This window comes from Eurosta solidaginis, chromosome 1, assembly GCF_040869045.1.
Source record: "Eurosta solidaginis isolate ZX-2024a chromosome 1, ASM4086904v1, whole genome shotgun sequence".
Taxonomy (NCBI): domain Eukaryota; kingdom Metazoa; phylum Arthropoda; class Insecta; order Diptera; family Tephritidae; genus Eurosta; species Eurosta solidaginis.
In genome coordinates this window covers 230,054,492-230,082,370 of record NC_090319.1, presented here as the reverse complement: position 1 = coordinate 230,082,370, position 27,879 = coordinate 230,054,492, and the positions used below count along the sequence as shown (strand labels likewise).

The 27,879-nt window shown below is 39.5% G+C and overlaps 1 long non-coding RNA gene across 2 annotated transcripts; it reads left to right on the top strand.

Moving 5' to 3' along the window:
- Positions 1-1,142: 1,142 nt before the first annotated feature.
- Positions 1,143-8,737, top strand: LOC137241652 (uncharacterized). Of its 2 annotated transcripts, none has more exons than XR_010950018.1 (3): positions 1,143-1,279; positions 6,379-6,506; positions 8,427-8,737. It is a non-coding gene; the product is annotated as an uncharacterized lncRNA (long non-coding RNA). The 2 variants fall into 2 exon arrangements; XR_010950017.1 differs by lacking the exon at positions 1,143-1,279 and adding an exon at positions 6,101-6,320.
- The last annotated feature ends 19,142 nt before the right edge of the window (positions 8,738-27,879 follow it).

Below are 27,879 nucleotides of genomic sequence, written 5' to 3'. Positions count from 1 at the left end.
AAATACTTGCTAACATATTTTGTGTCGTATTCGATTGTTTTATTGCAGTTTTTAATGGCGAAAAATGTTAGAAAAGTTACCAACCAGTGGGAAAAATAATTTCACTTGCGAAGTGTGCCAACACCCTTAGCCAAAGCAAATGTCAAATTCTCCTTCCTATGATTTGCTTGCAAGAAAATTTGGGAGTTGGCTACTTTTCCATATCAGATGGCGTCAATGTCGCTCAATCTACCGTTCTCAACAAAAATACTTGCAATCTACTCAAAATGCATCAGCTTGTGTTAAACTCAACTAATGAAATGAAAGGGTGGTTATGTGACGGGACTATAAAGGACCCTGTGGGCCACCTAGCAACATAAGCCCGAGACAAATCTTTTACTGCAGCATCGTGCGATGACATATAAGTAGATTGCGTCTATTTTCATGGGGTGCGACAAATGGCGTCCCAGCAAAGCCATCTGACATGCAAAAGTAATTGTGCTTATTATTTTACCCACCGAAATTTTGTATTTTTTTTTGAGTGGAGTATCAAAATACGCGTATGTACGTCCAGATTAAGAATACACAAGTAACCGGTTCTTTGGGTACCTTCTGTTTCCGCCCATTTACATTGTTATAAGCGCACAATTCACCTATTCACGTATTTGCGTCCACATTAATGGTACGCTTACACAGCCGCCGATAAACCAAAAAATTGCAATCAGCTGATGAAATCGGCGGGGTTGGTGTTAAAATTGCAACCGATTATCGGTCGGCAGCATTTTTTCTAACATTTAACTTTTTTCGGAAAAATTATCTTGCGCTTATGCTTTTATTAGCTTATCCCATAAAGGGCACCTGTTTTGCACACAATTAATACATTTTTTAGTCCATCGCACAAATAATTAATTTTTCACAGAAAATGCACGTACTTTATCGGACGATAAAATTGAACACGCGCGAATTTATCGGCAGTGAAAAACGACAACGGCCGACAACAATTCGGTGATCGGTTGAAATGTACGCACTCTCATCTAAATACATGTGTTTATTTTTATCGGACGATTACGACCGGCATCGGGCGATGAAAATCGGTGGCTGTGTAAGCGTACTCTAAGAATCGAAAGGTAACCGGATCTTTGGGTACCTTTGGTTTCCGCCCTTTTACATTGTTTCAAGCGCACACTTAATCTAACTTTTGATATTCAATATAATAATATAATCTAATTTACACGAACTAAATAAATAAAATAAAGTTAAATTTCACTAATTTATTCATACAAGATCAATGAACATACTTGTAAGTGAACAGTGTTGTCAGCTCAGCAATAATAGAAATTACTTTTGCCTTTTCTTTGTGGGATGCATTACAAAGCTTGTGTAATTCACTGAATAATTTGCAACTTAATAAATATTATCGAAGATTCGGTATAAAAAACCGCGCCAAATAACCATAAAACGACATAAATTTGTTATTTATTGAATAAAGGCGATTGATTCGAAAAAAGACAACCACAAACATTTTTTCACATATCGTTGTAGCGTGTAGGCGAACGAAGAAGAGAAGATGAGAGGAGACATGAGAAGGAAGGAGGATATAAGAGAAAAAAGATGAGGGAGAAGAAAAGATAAGAGAAGAGAAGAAATGACAATAGAAGAGAAGAGAAGCGAAGAGAAGAGAAGCGTTGTATAACTGGCTGTTGGGGTAAGGCAGAGGTGGCATGTGGCATGGTGGCGAGCCCCTGCTAGCTCGTCGGGTGGGGTCTTACCTACGGTTATATTAACAAATTGGAGTTCATGCCATACACTCTCTGTAAGTAATTTGCAAACAAATTGCAAGCATCGGCAGGACTTTCAGACACTGTAATTTCAAAGAAGATACTAGTTGGATAGCCATTGGTTTTCCGTTTGCACGACAAATATCAGCGGGTTTTGTGCGCGAGAAGAGAAGAGATGACAATAGAAGAGAAGAGAAGCGAAGAGAAGAGAAAAGAAGAGAAGTGTTATATAACTGGCTGTTGGGGTAAGGCAGAGGTGGCATGTGGCATGGTGGCGAGCCCCTGCTAGCTCGTCGGGTGGGGTCTTAGCTACGGTTATATTAACAAATTGGAGTTCATGCCATACACTCTCTGTAAGTAATTTGCAAACAGATTGCAAGCATCGGCAGGACTTTCAGACACTGTATTTTCAAAGAAGATACTAGTTGGATAGCCATTGGTTTTCCGTTTGCACGACAAATATCAGCGGATTTTGTGCGCATTCCACTAACATTTTGATAGTAAATTTTGAAATGGTTAGCCTTATCACTGTAGTTGAGATATTGGCACTTCTATGCTTTTGTGAAAAACCCGAAACGGGCGTACTCTTATACCCGCTGGCCATAGCTCTGGATTTAAGAGCTTTTTATATAGCGATGGTGGAATACCTAATTTAAAATTAACTCTCTTAGGAGATTCATCTTTCTTGGCAAGTTTCACACAAGAAATAACATTACTGCTCACTTGCATCTGTTTCGCTACATAGTTATCAGCAGCATTTACTGTTGGTGTGAATGAAGAGAGACGTACCCATTTCATACGGACAGCGACATCTAACTCACCTCCCCCATTCGTTCCAACTACGATAGTTGTTACTTTCCTAATGTTATTATTAGCCAGTAATTTAGGTGCAGGCTCAGTCGCAGAAGCTGCATTGCTAACAGAAGCAGCAACAACAGCAGAGTACGGGAGAGAATCTTCTATTTCTATTGATTCGTTATCATTAGCTTTGACATTTTGTATACCAACGTTTGCGTTAGCATCAGTCGATTGCATAGCCGTAGTGTTTACTGCATTCACAGAGTGCGAGTCTGAATTCTTACATTTGGCTTGAGTGCCAGCATTAACTTCAGCAGCAGCATTAGGTGAAGGAATGTCATTGTTATCTCCGTTGTTATTATCCGAGTCCATACTCTTTGCATTAGTTTTCGCAACATTCGGCGAGCGCGATGAAGGCAACTGATATTTGTTTTGCGATTTCTGTAGATCAGTGCCCTTAGTTTTGGATCTTGCTTTAATGAGATTAGTGGGCGCCTTGTTGGTAACCACCGTTGAACCATCTGCATGGGCAGCATTTGGTATATAAAAATTCTGCAGAAAACTACTAAGAGAGTTTATACTCTTTAACACATCAACTAGATTCTCTTCACTTAATTTTGATAACCGATTACAAATGTCACATACAAATTTTATGTTTTCATTATTGTCAACAAGCTTTGCACTAGTAGAGCTTAATTTTGTATATTTCTTGGAGCAGCAAATACCACAACTTACGTGGTCTTCATCTAAGCACTTTGTACTACACTTGATACAATTTGACATTGTATTGACTGAGCGTCACGGAGCGGTTATAAAGCACGTGCGTGCTAAAAGGCAAGCGGATGACGACAAAGCGGTTACAATGTCAAACTAGAAGCCCACTCACGTTCTTTTGATGAATTCTCTCCATTTGCGTATTTTGTTCACGTTTGGTTTTCATGCGTTACATTAAAACGAATGTTGTTTCTTTTCACTTTACTTTGCTTTGCTATTATACACAATGGTTGTTAATATTCAAAATTCTCTCTTCGTTTTGTTGCTTTCGACCGAACGTGCATTCGTACGCCCGATTTACCACGACATAAACTAATTAATATTAATAATAATATTAACCGACGCTTTGTATATGTGTTTCCTTTTACTCATATACATATATTTTTTGCTTTTGCTTATACACAAGCGGCCATTCGTACGCTTGCTTCATTGCAATAACAACAATACACTTCAAATTCAACCGACGTTTAACTTGTCGTCTTGCAATTTCACGTGCTCATCCATTCGTATGCGCACACGATTAAAACAACAACACGTATTTCTATATAAGATACAGATTAAAAACTTTTTGTTGGTATTTTTGTGCATTTCTGTGCGCTATTCTATTGCGCAAAACAATTACTGTAGCGGCTATAGATTTTCACACTCGTGTACTTCTACAATATTTCACACTTCCCACAATTTCGATGCACTACTTAACTTGCACGTTTTCTTTCATGCTTTTACACAACACCTTTTATTCGAAAATAATTGTCACTGTCCCCTAAACTTGCTTTTCCCCGCACATTCACGTGAGTTCTGAACTAAAAGACGTCTAGCTTCCGCACTAAAAAGCTGTTTTAAAAAATAGCTAACACACGTCTTTCAATAAAATGTATTTTAAAATAAATTCATTGTTAATTGTTTTTAACGTGAATGTATGAAATCAAAAAGGAATAATTTAATATAAAAAGTTCAATTAATGATTTCATTGTGTTTTCCGATTCGTCCTGGATACCGACTTGCAACGACAACCCTACAAGACGGAGATAACTAGTTCACCCACACGTTCAAAGCTTTTTTCGCTCTCCACTAACACACGTAACATTCCATACTGTCATCGAAATGACAGTGTCATTTTTATTGACAGTTCAGAAATTATTCCGCAAAACCTTGATTTTATTTTGTATGAATTTATATTGTTTTATCTCATTTTAAGCTTCTATACACGTTCTTACGCGTGTATAGTAGCTTAAAATGAGATAAAACAATATAAATTCACACAAAATAAAATCAAGGTTTTGCGATAATGATTTTAGTAAGATAAAAAAGAAGTTCAGAGCCCATTGTATAGATCGCCAGCTCTCTCTTAACCTGGTGTGTTAAGGGATTTGCAAACATTCCTTGACTATAAAAGAAAAAATTCTGTGTCTGTTTCACTAATAGACGAGGCTCTGGTGACCCCAAGCTCCTCATGGAACTTGGTGGTGGAGAGGGAGGGATGGCCTGAAGGTTTATTGTGGCCACAAAAATCGTTGGTAATTCTTTACGACAGCATGACACTGCTAATACGCGTATTAATCTCGAGAATAATCCGAAGGCGGAGAAGAAAAATTTTATCTCTGTCCGGAGATAGTTGAAGTTGGCGATTTTCATGTGATTGTTGTAATGTTGTTGTACCCACAAAAAAAATTGTGAACATAAGTGTTTTGTGCGGATATAGTTTTGGGCTCCAAACCGGTGTTGGACCCACCCAGGGTAATTTTTTATAAGCGCGGGCGAAGGCCGCAATGCAAAAAGGTGTGCTGCGCAAAAATACTATGGATCCCAACACCGGTTTCGGAGCGCTCCGGGCTATTTTTCGTTTTTTTAAATAACTTTTGACAGAAATAAAATTTTGAATTTCCGCTCTCGGATTTGTGGTCCTGGGATCAAAACGCGTCTTTTGACACCTCTCCCGATATTTTTCGTCGGGTTTTTGCAGTTGTGAGCTAAATTAAACAATTACCAAGACGCGTCCTTTAATACCTCTCTCAATATTTTTGGAAGCGTATTAGCAGTGTCATGCTGTCGTAAAGAATTACCAAATCGTTCTCGAGATGGTCGGGCTAGCACCTTAATGGTGCTGTGTTACCGGACCGTACCGGATCTGTATCCGCCAAAGGACCATCACATCGATAACACTCCTCAAAGCCAACAACTACAAAAACAAGGCGTTTGTACGCTTTAGCCAAAGTTCACATTATCAGGTATGAAATAGTGAATATTAGCATTTATGGCAAAGTCTAATGCTGTTCATTCTAGAATTTCCCTTGGCTATGAAATGTGTTCAAAGAGAAAGCAGAAAGAAACGCAACACTTCTACCACTTACCTGTTTGGATACCTTAGGATGGAAACTGAATTTAGAGCAATTTAACTAAAAACCTTAGAACGGTGAATTTAATACTCGTATTATAGATAACACAAAAGCAAAATCATTAAAGTTAAATCTTGAATGTTTACAGCAATTCTTGACGTTTTAAATCTTCATATGTTTTTCGATTTACTACATTCCCAGCGAAGCTTTAAACCCTTCTTCCTGATGAGCTATCCAACGTTCACTTTGCTTTGAATCTAGCCGAACGTTTTAGGGAGTGTTATCGATGTTGATGGCCTTTGCCGAACACAAATCCGGTACGTTCCGGGAATAAAGCACCATTAAGGTACCAGCCCAACCATCTCGGGAAAGATTAGCATGAGCATATTAAACATTCTAGACCATACCGCCATATTATGCAGGCAATGTGTTTTGAATTCGAAATCAAAAAAAGATATGTAGTTGCCTTCAAAATTTTTGTGATTGTGTAGTATAAGAACTAATCATCATAATAAGGTGTAGGAGTAAAGAACACGCATTCATAAAAACAAATAGTGTTGCACATTTACAAGACTGTCGACCGAATATATTGACACAGCTGCCAACTCATTGTGCATAAGTACACTATGTGCCAACTGATCAATGGGAATCTGATGTAAGCGTAAATATCTGTTTTCATTAGTATAACGTGATTATTATACTTGTACTTACAGTTGAAAGAGAATGTATGCCGGTTCATTAATACGTACGTAGAAAATCAAATTGGAAAAGCGGCCGAAGCTATTAGTTAATCTGTACAAGAGAAAATTTCAGATGGTGATGTTATACTAACAAATGACTGGTGAGTCCAAACATCTATCGCATATGCATATCGTTGGTGAAAGTAAAATAGTTGCATATTATATTTAATAACGAGATAGCAACATAATCACTTAACCTATTTTGTGACTAAGAATTAATTAATGTCACGATTAGTTTTTTACTCAAGAGCGTTTCCTCGACTATTCGACTGTAGAACAATTAAAACTTTATTAACAATTAACTTAATTTTCCAAGACAAGGAAATGTGGGTATGAAGTTCGATCAGGATCTTCATTTTGGAGAGCATGCAACCGCAATTGTACCGAAAATCCAGAGCGGTGCAAAAGAGAACGAGCAGGTCCTCAGTGATATCCACAAACAGGCGAATCCAGTTCTTAAAGAAAATACCAAGAACTCCCAGAAGAGGAACGCACTCTCCCTAGGGAAACGTGGGTCACTCTAGCTCAACTTCGATCTGGATACTGTAACAGGTTAAACTCTTACCTATTCAGAATCAACCCCGTCATACAATATGTATGTCCCGCTTGCAATGTGGCCCACATGACGCTAACCATCTTTTCTACTGTATTGTCGAACCAACGCCTCTAACACCTCTCAATTTGGTCCACCCCTATTGAAACAGCAGTTTCCTTGGACTCCCGTTAGAGGATATTGATGACAATTTGGGATTGGTCGCACCTATTGGATAGGGCGAAGCACTGTACAACAACAACAACAACCACTCGCCTATTAAGCCCTCATCTCCTTCACAGCACCTCATCCAAGCCTACTTCCTTGATGGACCCTAGAAGTTATCTTGGCTTGAGGGATTGAATGTGGAAATGATCTGGCCATGGTGGGCCCATAAGCTTAGCCCTACGTCTTGAGATTGCGTCGCATTCCAGGAGGATATGGATCACAAAATCACCATGTACTATTCGTTAGTATGCCAGTTTCTGCATACGTTCAGTTCTACAATGCCCTGTAAAATAACTGTTAGGATTCTTTGGTTTTCCTTCGAGAGGCCTATTATTTCCCTGTAACGACTTGTGCTATAACCTCCTAACAGTATTGCGCTAGTGTTCTTTTCTCTTTCCTTCTCTTCTACTAATAAATGCACATGTGAGCCAACAGGTAGGAACGGCTCGGAATCGATGGGTCGTGCAGTTGCTGCCTCTCTGTCCTGCTCATTACCCTCTGTTCCCTATGACCTGAGACCCAGGCCAACAGTACTACTTTGTTCCTAATTGATTCAGATTTTCTATGCACTCAAGGACCAGTGCTGAATTTATTTCGAACGCCGCAATTGCTTTTAGTGGGGCCTGACTGAGTTTGACAATTGTTTCATTGGAGTATCCGCGCTGAAGGTTCAGCTCAGCGCACTGACTTATGGCCCTCCGCTTGAAAAATGTAACTTAAGCGCCTTGTTGAGCCTGGCCCTTGAATCCTTTCGGTGGTGCATCCAAGAAGTATATTCTGTACTAGCATATGATCAACTTGGAGACAACCAAACGTTTATTTTCATGTCCAACACGGAACTGGTGCTCGACCGTGCTGCTAAAGAAGGATAGGCGTAGTCATATCAATTCGTCCCCGGATTACTCGGGGAAAGCAGTTTTAGCAGTAATCTGCCCTTTTCAAATTGAATATCCATTCAAGGACTTCAGATAATTTATTAAACAGTCATCTGCATTTATTTGTTTTTGTAGCACGTCTAATTTACTTCGTAACATCAATCAATTATCCCTTGTTATAATTTTATGTTCTCTATAAATGCAATAGCGAAGTATCTTCGGGTACCCCTGATTCTGGTTATCTGAAATCTCCTTGAGTCCCTTGTGCCATTGGCGTCTCAGCAAATACCTAATTGTGGAGCCCTATTTATAGAAAACTTTTCGGGTTACATATATTAAAAACTTTTAATCTATCCTTACTGATATTAGTTTCTTTCGCATTCTAGTTAATTTGATTTTGACGATGTGCGCATAGCAATATCCCAAATATTCAAGATGTGGCTGTAAGAAAAACATACATTCGCTCAAATTATACGAAAACTGCGACAACTATCCATCCGACTTTTTAGTACCACATATAAGGCCCTAACAAGGATATTATGGGAAAGGGTCAAGACCAAAGGCTCAACATCACCTGTATTATACCTACAAAACTCATATTGCTCTGCAAACTGATGTTGAATGACACCACCAGCGCATGGAAAATTGAGCAGCATCACTCTGAGCTTCGAAAAAAGGTTTCAAAAAGGGCACGATTATAAATAGACGTTAATGTATTTATGTAGCTTGTACATATCATTATACACATATGTAAAGCTTACTAGAGTAATAAGGAAATAATTTAAATTGTAAAAAAACATTGTAGATATGAATTATTAATAATTAAATATTATTTAAACAAAAAGGACGCGTTTCATTCATCCAAAAACCGATTTGACAGAAGGTAACCGGTACGGGTAACCGGCAAGCCAGTTATCCTTGTTGTTGTTGTTGCGTATATTTTGGTTAGCGATAACGAAAACATACCTAATGAAGTAATTTCAAAATGTAAATAACATCGAGCGAGAAGGTATATTAAAAACACAATAGGTAAGAGCGAGAAAGCGAGTCACATGTACACTATTTTGAGAGAGGGCGTGCGTTACTTTTTTCACGACAGCAATGTAAAAGTTATTAAGACGATAATTGGTGACCAAGTTATCGGTGACGATTAAGTAATCTATTAGGTTACGAGTACCTGTCTTGTAGGGAACTTTCAAATACCAACTCTCTTCTTTCTCTCGCTCGTCCTTTTGGGTTGCCAATCATATTGCGTAAGGGATGCCTTTTAGTGGCGCGCGTAGGGTTTACGCAGGTTTGCATTTTATTGTCTTTCAGTAGGGAGTTATAAAATACGAACTTCTGGGTGAATGTGAGTGACTGCGACGCAAACATTCACGGTGACTTATATAATACGGGCCTTAGTCTGGCAAGACGCGATGCTGGTCGTTGTAAAACTCCGTTGCTGGTTCGTACATCTGCGGCTCGCACTTAGTCATCTTTGGCTGGGAAAACCTTCGTAATCCGGCCTCATTGCCACTGCCTACGGGGTAGCGATGGATCAGATATGATGACTAGTTCGTCAACTTGTAGCGGAGTAGCCTTCTCTTTCCACTTAGTACGGCATATCAACTGCGGCAGATACTCTACCACCCACCGCTTTCATAATCGATCATTCAGGTTGTGCGCTATTCTCCACTGCTTTCGGAGGCATAATCGATATGTAGAGTCAACTTTAAAATCGGAGTTCCAGCGGCTGATGCGGACAAAATGTTGGACCCACAGCTTTGGCCGACGAATGTAAAAATTCGGCCGTTCGATTTTTTTCCAAAAACAGCCTCACCCGTAGCAGAGCAATAAGTGAGACAACTGATCGTAACACTACTTCTTTCTTGGATATTCATAAATCTAATTTAAAATTAAATTAAACGCCTAATTTAAATGACTCTTTATTTAATAATTTGTGAAAAATTTAAACAACGTGACATCAGGACGGACAAGGCGACAGCTGTTTCGATTATACCTTGTAAATCTCTTCAAAGCCTTTTCTCCCGGGAATGGGAGTCGAACCCGCACTCCTACGATAGTTGAAATGGTTACAAACGCATTCAGCTACGTCATGCCTTAGTTGTTGTAAAGTTTTTCCCAATTGCCTTCTTTTGCATATTTTAATCTTTTACACATTGCATACTTCGTATGCAATTATTAAATGACTCTTTTTTTTTAATATTTTTTATCAATTATGAACACTAAACTCACGGTTACTTTTCTCAAGAAGCATGATACTTATTATGACGTTCTTGTATTTACTGAGACATGGTTGAAGCCAACTGTTTTTAACTCCGAAATACTATCCGAATCGTTTGAGATTTTTAGAAAAGACCGACTGTACAGAATTGATGGTGGCGCGCTGATTGCCATTCACACCAGTTTTTCTGCAGAGGAAATGCATTTTGCTGACTCTGATGATATCGAGTTTCTTTGCGTGCGCGGTAAATTTTCCACAACGTTTGAATATTTTGTTGCCACCTACATACCACCCCAATCGGATATTTTCATTTATTTGAGACTCTTCTTTAGTGAAATTAGTTGTTTCTAGGGCTAGTTCCCCTGAATATGTCATATTGCTTGGCGACTTTAATCTACCTTGCATGTCTTGGAGTCTAGTAGATGGGTTAATGGTCCCTGCTTCTTCCCGGGATATATTCATTCAGTTTAAATCAGCTTGCGGATGCCGGACTTTATCAATTAAACGATGTTCGTAACAAATACGGGAAATGTATAGATTTAATATTCACAGACCTGAATTGCTCCGTTCATAGATTTGATCCATTTGTATTGCCCGAAGATGTTTATCATCCAGCTCTTGCACTTGCTCTTTATTTGGAGTCTTACAGTCTTCCTTGCCAAGGTCAGAAGGTTGTGAAAAAGACATCTCGCCGGTTTCTGTTCAAGAAAGCTAATTGGTCTACGCTAATCAGTGAATTGTCAAAAATAACCATTCGGGCAAATTGATGAGTGTACATTTCACTTTAGCAATGTACTCTACGCCTTATTTCATAAATACATACCGCTAGCGAATACGCCTACAACTACTTCGTCAATTGCATGGAGCACCAAAAAGCTCAAACGTCTCAAAAATCGTTAGACGCGCGCGTTTAAGCGATACAAACTTTCAGGTTTCAGTACTGCCTATGCTACTTATACTATTTTTCGTCATTAGTACAACTCGTTAAAGAGCAATTGCTATAAAGTGTATACTGAAACGATTAAACATCAAATTTTTTGCAAACCTAAGTCATTTTACAGCTTCATTAACTCCAAAAGAAAAATCAAAGAATTTCCTTCTACAATGAAGTTTAACGATCTTATTTCTAACGCTAATTCCGTTATTGCTAATATGTTTGCTGATTCCTTCCAATCGAACTACTCTAATACATCTGATTCGGTGCCTTCGGATTACCCATTTAGGCAGTGTCCGCTAAATTCAGTGTCAGTCCCTAGTATTCACGCGGAGGATGTTTTATGGCATCTAGAAAAACTCAAGGCTTCCTATTCTGCTGGACCTGACCAAATTCCAGCAATTGTGCTTCAAATATGTGCTCTATACCTTTATCAACCTTTAGCTTCTCTGTTCAACGCTTCCCTGAAACAAGGGATGTTTCCAGGCAGTGGAAGGAATCCTTTATAATTCCTCTCCCTAAAAGTGGTAGCAGATCCTGTGTCACGAATTATATGGGAATTGATAAATTGAGTGTTGTTCCAAAGCTTTTCGAGTCAGTAAACACTAAGTAACTAGCGCATAGTGTATCGTCGGTGATTGACTTATCACAACACGGTTTTTATAAGGGGAGATCGACTGTGTCTAATTTGCTCGAATTCACAATCCTTCAAGTTTAATTGTGTATCTGATGTTATTTACACTGATTTTAGCAAAGCTTTTGATAAAGTCTCTCATTGCGTACTCTTGTACAAACTTGATCAACAGGGCTTTCCACCTTTGTTTCTTTCTTGGATCTCTTCTTATTTATATGGAAGAAAGCAAACCGCTATATTTAAAAATAGTTGGTTTCGTTTTGTTATTGTCACTTATAGTGTTCCGCAAGGTCCTGTCTTATTCCTACTTTTCATTAACGACCTACCAAGTGTTTTGAAGCACTGCAAGCCGTTGATGTACGCGGATGACGTCAAACTTATTATGCCTATCGGCTCACCAGATTGTAGAGCACTTCTTCGGTCGGATCTTAACAATCTAGTAGAATAGTGTAATGTGAACATCATGTCATTAAACCTATCCAAGTGCAACTTCATGTGTTTTTCACGTAAACCGTTTCATCCCCATGCTTACGTGCTTGGCGATTACATTATTAAGCAAGTCACTAGTTCTTTGATCTAGGCGTTTTAATGGACCCCAGGCTTGATTTTAAATCACACGTTGAATCTTATGTAAATAGGGCTAAAGGTAACTTGGCGTTTGTTAAACGATGGTCCAAGGAGTTTAACGATCCATATGTTAATAAAATTGTTTTTACATCATTGGTGAGGCCCATATTGGAGTATGCTTCGATAATCTGGAACCCACATTATCAGGTTCATTATGATAAACTGGAATTGGTCCAAAAACCATTTTTGATTTTCGTTTTGAAACATTTACTTTGGGATACGTCACGGAATCTCCCGCCCTACAGCAGCCGGTTCAAACTTTACAGTTGCCTACGTTACAGAGCTGTAGAAAGATGCTTGGTCTCGTATTTATATAGTAAAACTTAAGAGAGATGATTTCTAGCCCATTCTTGCTCGGCTAAATTAAGTTCATTATTCCAGTTAGACCATCTAGATATGTTCAACTACTGGACATAATTATATGTAACTTTGAAATGCATGAACCACTTCGTAGCCTATTACAGGATTTCAATAAACACCATAAAAACTTAGACTCTTGCGACTCGATATACGGAATTAAAAATATCTGCTTACCACCTTAAACACGTAGGTAAAATCGAATGTGTTCCGATCCCCTATAACTCTGTATTAAATTTATTTTCAATTTCTGTTTACTTTAGGAATTTGAGAATATTTAGCGTTTAATTAAGCACTGTGGACTGACATATAGAAGCTGCAACTAAATTTTAAACTTATTTTATTTTGACTTTGACTATGCGCCTATATCCTTTAGTTAAGTGTTTGTTTTTTGGTCAGTATAATTGTAAAATTGTTTGATTCATTGACCGATTAATATAGAAATGTATGTGTATAATGCGCTGCATCTGTTATATTGAATTCCATGTATTGTGATCTTGTAATTATATAATTTTACGGTCATTGCTTTGTTATCTTTGTTATTTTTAATTTTTGCTGTTATTATTATTATCATTATTATTTTAATGGTTACTTATTTGTGAGGACTATGTCCTGTAGATAAAAAATAAATAAATAAATAAATATCTTTTCGTCTACTGGATGTGGTGTTTGGGTCGAATTCACAGAGCCGAGCAGAAAGTGGTTTGATGCGGGTGGCTTGTCGTTGTCATGTACTACAGGCACCCTCGGTACAACCTTCTTTAGCGTTTTACTCAAAAGTGATTTGACTATTCTTATTAACCGCTGCCAGCAGCCGCCGAACTTGAATTCGATGAGCAGTTAAACACCCACTCGATATAGTATTTACTCGCTTCGGATCATATGTGCTCTGTATCGAGCAGTTGCTCTTATGCCTTTAACTCCTTCTGTGCACTTATAAAATTGGTACCGTTATCACTCCTGATCCACACCGGCACACCACGACGGCTTATTGAATTGCGTAGACATAGGATGAATGCATCACTGGACAAGCTCTCCGCTAATTCAATGTGGGGGCCCGGACTATGAGGCACGTGAAAATAACCATTCATCGCTTTCCTCTCCTCCTTCCAATTGCTACATTGAATGGGCCAAATAAATCGACACCCGTGTGGGAGAACGGGCGTACGAATGGAGACACACGGTCGACCTGTAGCTAGCTTATTAATGGTGGCTGTGGTTTGGCATTGTCAAACATACATGTCGTGCACTTCCGTTGTACCGCTTTAAGACGTGCCTTCAAATTTGGGATCCAATACTTCTGTCTCACTGTATTGATTGTTATGACAAAATTCTGATGGTGATTTCGTTCGTGAATATTTTTGACTATTAAGAACGAAATGGCGTGCTTCGGTGGCAGTAGTATAGGCCGTTTTGCTTGTATTGGTAAATACGTGGCCTCATCAATACGACCACTCATTCGTAGTACTCCAGTTTTGTCTATATAGGGCGACGTTTTATATAATGAAATCTGCTTGCTTACTTTACCCGATGTTAATAATTCAGCTCTCTCGGTAGAATAGCACTCTTTTTGGGCAAGTCTGCAAATCATCACTTCTGCCTCGCTAACTTCTGCCGTACTCAAGCTCACTGACGGATGTTAGCTCTTGTTGAATTGCTTATGTAGAAGTGCTACTGCACGGAACACCCAGGCAATCGTACGATGCAACTTTGAAAATGAACTGAAACATGAAAAATCTATGAGAGTACTATTGGCCTGAGCGAGCACAATTGTATTATATTTAATTTCTTCTGGTAGGCCAGCTTCTGTTTCTAATCTCAGGATAGGCCAATGTGGCTCGCAGTGTTTTAGGAAGTCTGGACCTATTATCCTATGATTGTTTACTTCAAATTTTGGTGGGTATGATGGGCGTCTGCAGGATTTTGATCAGTCGGTACCCAACGCCACTGATTTTGCGAAGTGGATGCAAGAAATTCGGCTATTCGGTGACCCACGAAAGTCGTATACCTCCTGTGTGATGGGCGCAGCCTTTGCAGAACCGTTTGTGAATCGGACCAGAAAATTGTAGGGGGTACATGTTTCCTTGGCGCTGTACATGTTTTGTTCATTATGAAGCTAGCATCAGTATCAAATTAGTGTATTACTCGCACGTAACTAACCGCCGTAAGGGCTATCTGACTCGCATCTACGAACATGTGCACCTCCACCTTGCCCACACTTGCCATGTGCAGTGAGTAACATCGCGAAATCTTGAACTGATTTATGTTATAGAACTCCTGCCACAATGAAGACCACTTCTTCCAAGAACCACTTCGCCCAATTCAAGTGGTAGAACCTCGTCCCATCCGATTTCTCGCTTCCTCGTTTCCTGCATTACAATTTGTCAGTTGATTTTGACTATTGATTGACAGACCCTTGTTGCTTGGTCTGCATCTTCGAAGCAGGCTACTAAGTCGTTGACTTAATTTCTGTTGCGTATTTTTGCCACTTCACCTGTATGCTGTGCTCGGTAATCATCTGCGTTTTTATTCTTTATATATTCGGCTATGCACGGCGAGCAAATAGAACCGAAGAGCAATCGTTTAACAAAGAGAATATTGTGCATATGAAAGATTTACCAATCTCAAGCTATAATTTTGCAAAGCCAGCAATGCTTATTGGTCTAAAGCACGCTTACCTCGGTACCGCTACAACAACTGTCAAAGCCGGCAACGGTAGTCCTTTGGCTGGAAAACCTGCGCTTGGTTGGGTAGCATATGGTCCGAAAAACGTGCAGTCTGCTTCTAATCCTCGTTTACTGCATCTGAAAGAATATCGACAACACGACTTGGTAAGTGAGTACCTAACAGCAGACACATTTGGTACAAGTCCGTCAGCAACACAGAGGCAGACGAGCAAAAGCAAGCACGCCAAATATTGGATAAAACAACTAAGTGGCTCGATAAACAGTATGAAGTTGGCCTCCTGTGGAAAGTGTGTCTACCAAAATTGCCTAACAGCCGGCCGATGGCCGAAAAGCGATTAACGTGGCAACAATTGTACTTACATTATCATCGACGCCTGCCCCATGTTCGACTGTTCGTTGTTGTTCGCTGTCCCGCTATTTCTGTGTTCTATCAATTTGCAGTTAGTAACAGCTTTGTACTTTCCCGTCAGACGGAGCACCCAAATTTATAGCAAGATGTTCGTTGACGACGCGCGCAAACTACAAAATTAATGTTTGCTATTCTTGAAACGCGGCATAAAACTTGCGAAATATTTGTGGGTAAAAGCGTGCGAACATATAAACTTTTCTTAGACGGAGCGCACAAAAGTGTCAAAAATGTTGAATGCTCTTACGATTTAGTATTCCGAAAAAGTTATGAAAATGTATATTTAATGAAATGTTTATTAAAATGAATTACTTGTTTAAATTTTTATTTTTTAATTTCTTTGATTGGTTGCTGCAGGGTAGAGCCGTGTGTAGAAGTCCACGAAAGTGGGAAGAGCTTCTGACCGCCATTCACCTGGGAATGGCCAGAGCTATTCTTTTGCATGCGGTTCAAGCAGCTCACTACTGCCGGTCGCTTGCGGCCAAGTATCCTCTGGGTAGCCGCTAAACGGATGTGAGCTAATGTGAGAAAACCTGGCTAGGCTACTCTGACATAATCGGTTTAAGGGATAGCCGGGGAGATCTCATCGGCAGCGTCTGTGCACCTCTAGGTGCAGCTACAAGCGGGCGTCTGTCTTGGAGCAAGCGGCTCATTATATAAACGTGCAAGTAATATTTTCATCCCCGCTGAGCGGGTTGTGCGCTGGGCTTGGGACCCGCAACCTAAAACCATACTTAAACGAAATATAATAACAAGCCTCGGATAAATACACTCTCTATTGATGACGACCATAGCAAAGTTTGAAGGACAATTAATTGAGGGCATGCACCGGGAACGTCCGCTCCCTTAATGGGATTGCTGCAGATGATCGGCTGGTTGATGTCCTCGTCAAAGCAAAATCTGACATCACCACCATCCAAGAAATGCGTTGGACGAAGCAAGGAAGAAAGAAGATTAAAAATTGTGACATCTGTTGGAGTGGCCATACGAATAAGCGCAGTTTCGGCGTCAGATTCGTGGTGGGAGAGAGACTTTGTCGCCAAGTGCTGGTGTTCACGCCTGTGGACGAGCGTCTCGCCGCTATCCGAATAAAAGCAAAATTTTTTAATATATCATTCATCTGCGTCCATGCGCCGACAGAGGAGAAAGACGATGAGGTGAAACACACTTTTTATGAACAATTAGAACGCACATACGAGCGCTGCCCCCGTCATGATATAAAAGTCATGTTTGACGATTTTAACGCCAGGGTGGGCAAAGAAGGTGTTTTTGGCCCTACAGTCGGAAAGTTCAGCCTACACAATGAAACTTCTCCTAACGGACTGAGGCTGATTGACTTTGACGGTGCTCGAAACATGGTCATATCCAGCACGAGGTTCATGCATAAAAAGATAAATCAAGCTACATGGCTGTCTCCTGATCCAATCAGATCGATCACGTTGTGATAGACGGACGGCATGCCTCCAGTGTTTTAGATGTGCGGACGATCCGAGGACCTAACCTCAGACCATTATCTCGTTGTAGCCAAAATACGCACCCGCCTTAGCGCGGCTAAAACCCAGAAACAAAAAACACAAAGAAAGCTAGACGTCGAAAAGCACACTGCCAATGATTTCGCAACTCGACTCTCACACCTGCTCTCTGAGAGCACAACTCATCCTGAAGGAATACAGGGACAGTGGGAGCATATCTCCAAAGCACTTCGTACTGCCGCCGAGGAGAAAATTGGTTACCGGCGGACACGAAAAAACAACTGGTGCGATGAAGAATGCCGCGCTGCAACCGAAAGAAAAGACGCCGCCTTCAGGGCTACGTTAAAAGCGAGCGCAACAAGAGGAGTGTGTGAACACTATCGTGAGTTGAAAAGGGAAGCGAGACGACTTTTCAGGAAGAAAAAAGCAGAAGCAGAAAGGCGTGAGTGCGAGGAGCTTGAGCTGCTAGCCACCAGGAATAACGCCTGAAAATTTTACCAAAAAATACGACGACAGACGGAAGGTTTTAAGACCGGGGCAAACTCCTGTAGAAACGAAAACGGCGACCTTGTAATTCATGTCCAGAGAGAGCTTAGATTATGGAGGGAACACTTCTCTGCTCTCCCAAATGGAGGCAGCGATTCACCGCGCAGAGATGGCGAACCTGATCCCGCAATCGATGATGATGGAATATATGTCCCCCGCCCGATTATGACGAACTTAGAATAGCAATAACCAGATTGAAAAAGAACAAGGCCGTGGGCTGATGGATTGCCTGCGGAGCTATTCAAGTACGGCGGCGAGGAGTTGGTAAGGCGCATGCAGCAGCTTCTTAGCAAAATATAGGCGGACGAGTGCATGCCCGACGATTGGAATCTAAGTGTTCTTTGCCCAGTCCACAAGAAGGGGGATACTGCAAAATGCACCAACTATCGTGGAATCAGCCTTATTAGTATCGCATATAAGGTCCTTTCAAATGTATTGTGCGAAAGATTGAAGCCCACCGTGAACCGGCTGATTGGACCTTATCAGTGCGGTTTCAGACCTGGTAAATCTACCATCGACCAGATTTTCACAATGCGCCAAATCTTGGAAAAAAAACCCGTGAAAACAGAATCGACACCCATCACCTCTTCGTCGACTTTAAAGCCGCCTTCGACAGCACGAAAAGGAGCTGCCTATATGCCGCTATGTCTGAATTTGGTTTCCCCGCAAAACTTATACGGCTGTGCAAAAAGACCTTGAGCAACGCCATCAGCTCAGTCAGAATTGGGAAGGACCTCTCCGAGCTGTTCGAAACTAAACTAGGTTTCAGACAGGGTGACCCCCTATCGTGCGATTTCTTTAATTTGATGCTGGAGAAAATTATACTAGCTGCAGAACTTAACAGCACTGGAACAATATTCCATAAAAGCGTGTGATTACTGGCATATGCTGATGACATTGATATCATCGGTCTAAACACCCGCGCTGTTAGTTCTGCTTACTCCACACTGGAAAAAGAAGCGGTAAAGATGGGTTTGATGGTGAATGAGGACAAAACGAAGTACCTGCTGTCATCGAGCAAAGAGTCAGCGCATACGCGCCTTGGCAACCACGCTACTGTTGGCAGCCATAATTTCGAAATAGTAAAACACTTCGTTTATTTGGGAACCAGCATCAACACTAGCAACAACATCAGCACTGAAATCCAGCGAAGAATCAATCTTGCCAATAAATGCCACTTTGGACTAGGTAGGCAACTGAAAAGTGAAATCCTCTCTCGGCGAACGAAAATCATACTCTACAAGTCACTTATCGTACCCGTCGTGCTATATGGGGCAGAAGCATGGACCATGACAACAGCAGATGAAGCGGCTTTGGGAGTGTTCGAGAGAAAAGTTCTTCGAAAGATTTATGGACCTCTACGCGTTAGCGATGGCGAGTACCGAAGAAGATTTAATGATGAGCTGTACGAGCTCCGGCCAAGAAAGTGTTTCTATCGGAACCCGCCTATGGAAGCAGAGGTAGAGGGCGGCCCCTACTCCGTTGGAAGGACCAGTTGGAAAACGATTTAAACTCCCTTGGTGTGACCAATTGGCGCCGGTTGGCGGAGCGAAGGAGCGACTGGGGCGCCTTGTTGGACTTCCATAACCCTTTAGACGGTTAAGCGCCGGTTAAGTAAGTAAGTAATTGGTTGTTGCAATTTTTGATGATGCAAATTTGTGATGATGATGTTTTACACTTTTATTTTGTCTACACTCACGTCTAGCCTCAAATCGTTAGTGCCGCTAGAAAACTCGCCGACGGCCAATCATATTTTTGACAATTTCAATGCTAGTTTCTATGATGTATGTATATGAAGTGCTGCCACCCAATGCGGAACGGCACAGAGTTATCAACAGTTACACTGACCTTTTTGCCAACATTTTCGTACACTCATTTTCATATCGATACGCTTCCCGGTATCCTTCTTTTCTGTATATGGTCTTTATTCCATTTAGCCAAGCGATTGAACCAAAATTCTAAAACTTAGAGTTTTTATTATATTTTGTAATTTATATTACTTCTTAGTTCCTTTGTATGATGGCAAAGGATTTAAATTTCACAAGTAATTAAACAAGAACTTCTTTTTTAGATGATCAGCCGGTGCTCTTCCTCTTTTTTTCTCTTTATTAATCAAGGTTGCATTTTACATATTTACATTATACATGGACTCAGGATTGTAATAACCACAGTGTCTCGTTATAAATACTATGATGCATCATAACACCATCAACCTGACAATCGGCCTCGATCAGTATAAACTGGTTTGATTATTATTTTCTTTTGCACGTTCTTCCGATTCGTCTACCCTCGTGACAGGCTGCTTCTACCACATCTTAATTCGTTGGGCTTCTATTGTAATTTTTGGAGAATAAAAATAAAGTAATTTAGGTTGCAGTGCCCATTTTGCGGCACCTGATAGAATTAACTGCCATTGAAGCGGCAGCAGATTGAATTAATTTCTTTATTCAAAAGTTGTTTCTTTTATACAAAATTTCTATGAACTAAAATACTTACTTACACTAATACTTACAAACTAAGTGTATAACACACATATCACACGTTCAGATCAGTTTAGTTCAGTTCCCTGGGAACTGCATCCTAAGCATAAATTAAATTAGCTGTGGAATCTGCAACGCAAGCACAAATGAATCATGTTAATCATTTTTCTACAGGTAAACGCTTGTTGCGAGCAAGCTCCAAATAGTAGCATACCACGGTTCAGGTCACCAGATGATGCACGGTGTACAAAATATACATATGTTTGTACAAATGAATGAATGTGTCAATAGAATCTCAGGCCGTACCAGAGCGAGCCAAAATATACGTGTGTACAAATGTATTAATATGTACGTAAGAGTAAGTGTACTTTAAGACATTCCAAAACGGGTTGAAATATATGTTTGTACAAACGAGTGAATGCTACACCAACCGCCTTTTGAAAGAGTAGACATATATAATTTTGTACACGAATTATTTATGGCTACTCAAGTTATACTATTAATTTTTGAATTTGTTTGTGCTTACTTTGTTTGTTGGGTTTTTTATTTTTTTGTTTTTTTGTTGTGTCAGTATTTTATGACATTTAGCTTGATTTCCAAAGAATAGCTATATTTGTTTTTCTCTTTTGTTTTGTTTTATTATTGTAATTTTCTTTTGCATACAATAAAAATGTTCTTTGTGTTTACAAAATTAAAGTTCTCTTATTCTATGAGTTTAAGTCTATTTTTATGTATTAAAATTTTCTTATTTTTATTATTTTGATTTATGTTTTCTATGTTTCCATTTTCTACATTGCTTTTATCTATTATTATTTACTACTCTTAATGGAATTATAGTAAAATTATTATTGTTATCAATTTTTTCTACCTTATAGGGACCTTTATATCTACTATCTAACTTATGACCTCTCTAAAAGGTGAGGTTTTCCTAGATGAAGCTGGTCAAACTTATATTTATCTTTCTAAAAAAAATAATGAAGATTAGATTTCCTTACTTTCTACTCCATAGGACCTTATATATATGCTATCGACTAAATATAGGAGATGTCGTTTTCCTTACCTTGACTATTTCTATTAAATAAACATGCTTTTGCATTGTTATTAAAATTAAAACGTTGTTATGATATCCATCGACTGAGTGTGTGACAGGCACATTCATGGACAAAAGAGCAGCAGTGCTTGTGGCAAGGTGCAATGACCACGGCGCGTGCACTGGCGTTTAGGCCCGGAGCTTCAGCTTCGTGGATTCTTTAACGTGATCACGGAACAGCACTACTCTCCCAAGTCAATGGTCGAACAGAATAAATTGTTTTGCACACTGGGATACTCTACCATAAGAAAAATAAAAAAAAAAACACATAACGCACTTGCATGACACACTTCAGCCATATGCCACTCCGTATACTCACCTTTATGCATGGCAGCTCATTGTTGCAACGATGGGTGGCTGCCTCTGTACCCGCCCTACCATTGGCCTTATAGATGTTATTGAGGCCCCGTTATTTTACCACTAACCACCTCCAGGTCACAAACCAAAGTAAAAAAAATTATGTACACATTAGTAATTATTATTCACAAATTCAATGCATTATACAAGTTTGTTTAGTTTTAGCCTAGCTGACTTGAACTTAACTCTCAAAATCGGTTTTGATTTTGAACAAGAGAAAGAAATATGAAAGAAAGTATAAAAAAATCATATAATCATTCCTGCGTGTGCGCTGAATGGTATCTTGCCACTGAAGATGAATATGCATATGTATGTAAAAATGTATGCTCGCATATCATTACACATATGCAAAAATAAAAAAAATGTATTCTACACCAGGGCCATTCATTTCATAGTACAATTGTGCCCTCTCAATTCACACGCATATGATTCGCTCTGTCGTCGTTAATTGAGTTAGTCGTCGCTTGGAACTTGGCGTAGCAACATCATTGGTGAGTATCGGCAGATCGGTATCAAAATATGTATGAAAAATTAATCAATTCACCCGCACGATCATCGCGACGATTGCGCGCTCACTAATACAGATGCACTTTCAGTTGCCCTGAATGGCCCTGTTCTACACTAAGATTGTATGTTTGAAGAAAAGGAAACTTCACTTTGTATATTAGTATCTATTTATGTACATATGTACAGGCATTTGAGTGGATATGTATGATCAAAACTACAATATTAACAAATTGGTAAATTCTCATAGGTATATGGGGCATTAGTCAATAACAAATAGATTCATATATATATATATATATATATATATATATATATATATATATATATATAGATAGCTTTTCTACCTAGCGTCGAAGGCCTTCTTGCTTGGACAGTTGTGTTTTCATTCCTTAAATAAGAACTAAAATATTTCCTAAGCCAATTACAAAATATAATTGTTGATATTATCGAAAAAACATGACTTAATAATATCAGCTAACCGCAAATGTTGGCAACCATCCTTAAAAATATTAAAATCTTACGAAGAGAACTCAGTTAAAGGAATATCTATAATGAATATTGCTTCGAACGAAGTCATACAAAAAAAACTCTCTCTAAGTAATACCATACCAAAAACTATTTAACCGCAACGTGTAAATGTTAACAATTGGTTGCATCGAAAAATGTCATACAAAATTTGTTAATATTGCACCATACCGCTCTCTCAAACATGTCCACTTCACTCACATGTATTTGATCGTAGAAATGCTTGAGAGTCTGCTGTGCAGCAAAAACAACAAAAAATATTATATGTTGAGTTTGGGTAACTACACTTTGGTAAGTAATGCATTTGGACCAACTTCTCGAAATTGGCTAACTTAAGTTACAGTGGCTCGTAAAAATAAAGGGGCCGAAATCTATGCAAGATTTTCTTTAAGCCTAGCTGCCAGTCTAACAATATTAGTTAATTCATCAACTTTCATAAAATTAATTCCAGTTTCTCTGCAACATTTTATGTATCTAAATTTTTGTTTCTAAACCTAAACTAACGAAGGAGAGGAACTCTTTCTTCGAGTTTAAGTTGGAACTCTTAATCAACTTTACATTATAGATATGTATATGTATTATGTGTATGTAGATTAAAAATCTAATTTTTAACTTTAGTTTTATAATTCACATTTCCTTATATGATTTGGGATTTTGAAGACTCCAACGATGATGAACGTATGTATGTTAAGACGAGATTTTATGTACGGCCTAGATGAAGATCATGGGCATGTAGATTTTCAGGAACTGGTGATGACTTGAAGCTTATCACCGTGGAAGCGGAATGCGGGTGAAGTAAAAGGGAGGGTTGCTTGCGATTCGCACAAGCAACCCACATGCATATAATGCAAAATATGTTGGCAAATGAATTTTCAGAGAAATGTGGTGCTCGTTTTCTTGAGAAGAAAATCTGCGGAAAAAACCTATACCGCTCTGTTAGAATTTTTACTTTAACTTTTGACACCACTCAATTTAAGGTTAGACAGGGGGTTAAAAGGATTTAATTCTTTAAATAAAACATTAAGACTTACCATAGATATCATGTACGTATTTATGCTCAAGCTGGACTGGATTGCTCTTGCTAACAAGTGGCGACAGGAGAGTTGTTGAAATTAGGAGTTTTATTTGATCGAGCGAACTTGGCGAATTAATCCATTATTTTTGTTTGAATCAAACACGAAATAGTCAAATTTTATATGGAATCAGACTTAGTTGATTTTATTATATGTCACACTACTTTAATATTTTAAATATTTTAAATTTTGGAGGTCTAAAAGTTCACTCCAATTTTCTGTATGTTTGAAAAAAAAAAAAAAAGAAACTTGACCACGACCACGATGTTTACTGCTCCGAAACTCCATAGGAAAAGATCGAGAGCTTATGACGGAAATAGCTCTTGACCGACCTTGCTCATATGAGTCGATAAATGAGTTCAGTTTTTGACAGATGCTTTGTGAAGCAATTTTTGGTAACTAGAAACAGTGGTGCCTAGCTAAACGGGATACGAAAAAAAAGTAAATGCAGCAGGGAATAGAACTAAGAAAATAAAAAAAGGAGGCTTGCTGCCTTGTACTACGGTACACATCCCCCACCTAGAGAGTTGGTAGGGTGTGACCTAAGTGCTATGTTGGATGTCTTTTCTGTGATAAACTTATTTTCTGCCTGTGTCGACGTCTTCCAACTCGTACATGCAGTTGCCTTTTATGGAAACCACCCTACATTTAACGAACTTTAGAGCTAGTTTGGCGGAAAATTTCTTTGAGGCATCGCTCAAGACAAAGTTACGACGAAAAACAAAATCACCAGTTTCAAAGCGTTTGTCAATGCTACGAAGATTGTAACGCTTTGACGCGTTTTCAAAAGCTTTGGTGATGTTTTCGGTAATATTGCGTCTTATTAGTTTCAGAGTATCGTTTCTGTCGAGTACGGTATCATCCAATGTTTTGAGCTTCCTTAGGAGTTCATAGTCACCAGCATGAGAAATCATTTGCTGTCCAAACAATGCAAAGTACGGAGATGCTCCGATCGTTTGATGATACGAGCTCCTGAGGGCTTCAGCGATTTCGGAGATATTCCTGTCCCAGTGTGACTGATCCTTCTTCAGGTAAGCTCTGATACCAGCGATTATTGAACGGTTGACACGTTCGCTTGCATTGGCTTGCGGACTGTATAAAGCGGTATAAACAAGTCTAATTCCACCGGCCGACAACAAAGTACTAAATTGCGAGGATCTGAACTGTTTTCCATTGTCACTCATTATAATTTCGGGAGTTCCGAAAATATTAAAAACATTGTCACACAAGTAGTCACAAATAGAGGAAGTATTGAACTTTTTGACAATTTTTAACAGGGGAAACTTTGTTAAGTGATCTAGGACTTTAAATATGCCTTTGTTTCCCTGCTTGGATATTGGGTAAGGTCCAATAAAGTCAACATATAGTTTCTCTAACGGTATTTGTACTGTATACTGTGCGGAAATTGGTGGTCATAGCGTTACATTGGGCGATTTGCTTTGCTTACAGATTTCGCATCGGCTGACGTAATTCTTGACGTCAACTGTCATATTAGGCCAATGCAAATTGTTGCGCAATCGCTCCAAAGTTTTCGCTATCCCACCATGATATTTATTTGGAGGACAGTGCGCGTTTTCTATGGTGCTCGGAACTAGAGAGGTGGGGATCCAAAGCTTCCAATTAAATTATTCCCTTTCCGGGTTGCCATCGGGATAGTCGGTTGGATAAATCGCTTTGTCGCATAAGCCACTGCAAGCTAGCGTGATCAGTAACTATAGTGACCTCTTGTCCTTCGACATAAGCTCTAAATTTCTTTAAACTTAGCAGAGCTGCTAAACACTCGAGCTCCGTCACACTATAATTACCTTGCGCTTTGTTCCGCTTTTGCGAAAAATAGGCTATAGGAACCTCAACATCGTCGGCATTCTTTTGGACCAACACCGCACCAACTCCTAACTTGCTTGCATCACATTGTATGATGAAAGGTTTTGTGTAGTCTGGACTAGCCAGTACTGGTGCTGTACAAAGTTTTCCTTTCAGTGTTTCGAAAGCTAGTTGGGCGTCGTCGTTCCATTCAAATCTTTTGGACTTCTTTAATAAATTAGTAAGAGGGGTTCTCACTGCAGCGAAATTGTCAACGAATCGGCGATACCAGCCCGCCATTCCCAAAAACCGCCTAACTTGCGTGACGTTTGTTGGAACCGGATATTGCGTAACAGCCGAAATCTTTTCGGGGTCGGTACGTATAGTTCCGTTTCCCACGATGTACCCCAGATATCTCACTTCCTTTAAGCAAAATTTACTTTTGTTGACGTTTATGGTCAACCCCGCTTTCCTTAAATGTAGAGCAACTTCAGCAAGGACGGACATATGTGTCTCAAAATCTTCTGACACAATTAATAAATCGTCTAAATAGACAAAAACTTGGTTTCGTAAATTGGGTGGAATCACGCGATCCATCAAGCGACAAAGTGCTTGTGGGGCGTTGCAAAGACCGAAGGGCATGACACGGTATCGGTAAAGCGGACAATTAGAGACGGTAAAACAGGTGTAATCTCGGGATTTTTCGGCTAGGGAAATTTGCCAAAAGGCACGCCTTAAGTCTAGTGAACTTATAAATTTTGCCTTGGGTATTCTGCTAAGAATCCCATCAATATGAGGAAGGGGATAAGCGTCCTTCACGGTAACGCTATTTACTTTCCTTGAATCAAGACACTGACGGACTTTACCTGGCTTTTTCACTAACACAACCGGACTGGACCATGGACTATTTGGAGCTTCCTCGATTACACCTAATTAATCATTTCATCAATTTCGGAATGTACGAGTCTCTCGACAGCTGGTGAAATTGAAAAGTAACGCTGCTTTATCGGATGGACTTTGGGTTCGAGCTGAATCTCGTACTCCAATAAAGAATTTTTTCCTAAGCCTTCTTTCTCGAAGCTAGGAAACCTGTTTTTAATTAAACTTAAATGACGCTATTGCTCAACGTTTAACGAAAGCGAGTTTTCGTCAAAGTAACAAGATTCACTGAGTGAAATTTCTGAGATTATATTCGGCGCGATTTGGAACGTATGCCAAAAGTCAATTCCTAAAATTATATACTGGGACATACTGGGAACAACAAAGAACGTTATCGTTTCGGTTTTGCCTTTATATTGGACACTAAGATCTATTGTACCGAAAACTACTTAGCTTTTGCCATCAGCTGTACAAATTGGAACTTGGTGTTTTGGCAATTGTTTTTTAGGGATCTCTTTTGCTCTTTTGCGCTCCGCTGTCTAGGTGGTTGCTTTCCAACAACCTAACTTTCACATATGGTCTTAAATCATTCGCCTTCAGCTGCAGTGAACACATTACTCTCTTTAAATTTCTTTTATTGGTTTTGACTTTATTCCAAAATTCTTTCATGCGCAGAGTGGAACGCTTTGGACTTTCGTATTTATTATAATCGCTACGAAATATCCTATTCCGGACCTCATTATATCTTCTCAAACGTTCATCATACGGTATTATCTGCTTTCTTAAGGGTGTTGTCAAAAAGAGTGAGTCAGTAGTGCGTACACTGGACGCTACGCAGCCAGTTTGATGTTGTGTATATACGTTGGCGTTATTATTGCTGTCTAGCATTTGGTGTCGTTGCGAGGGATCTGTAGAGATTCCTCGCTCGCTTTGCAGTTTCCCGGACTACACTTTGGGCATTTTGGACGATACGTGTTTGGTGCGCCACAGCCGTAGCAAAACACCGTACGCTCCTCAAGGCAATCGTAGTATCTATGCCCCTCTTTGTTGCAGTTCCAGCAACCAGGTTTTAATTTGGTAGCTGGCTGAGAAACAGCTTCTACTTGAGCAAATTCGCTTTGCGCTATTGCTTCCTCATCTAGGTGTAAGTCAAGGTAGGCTTCATTCACCTGCCTTCTTGGTAATGGTCGAGAGCTGTTCGTTTGAGAAAAGGGTGTGGTCTTAGCAATTTCGTT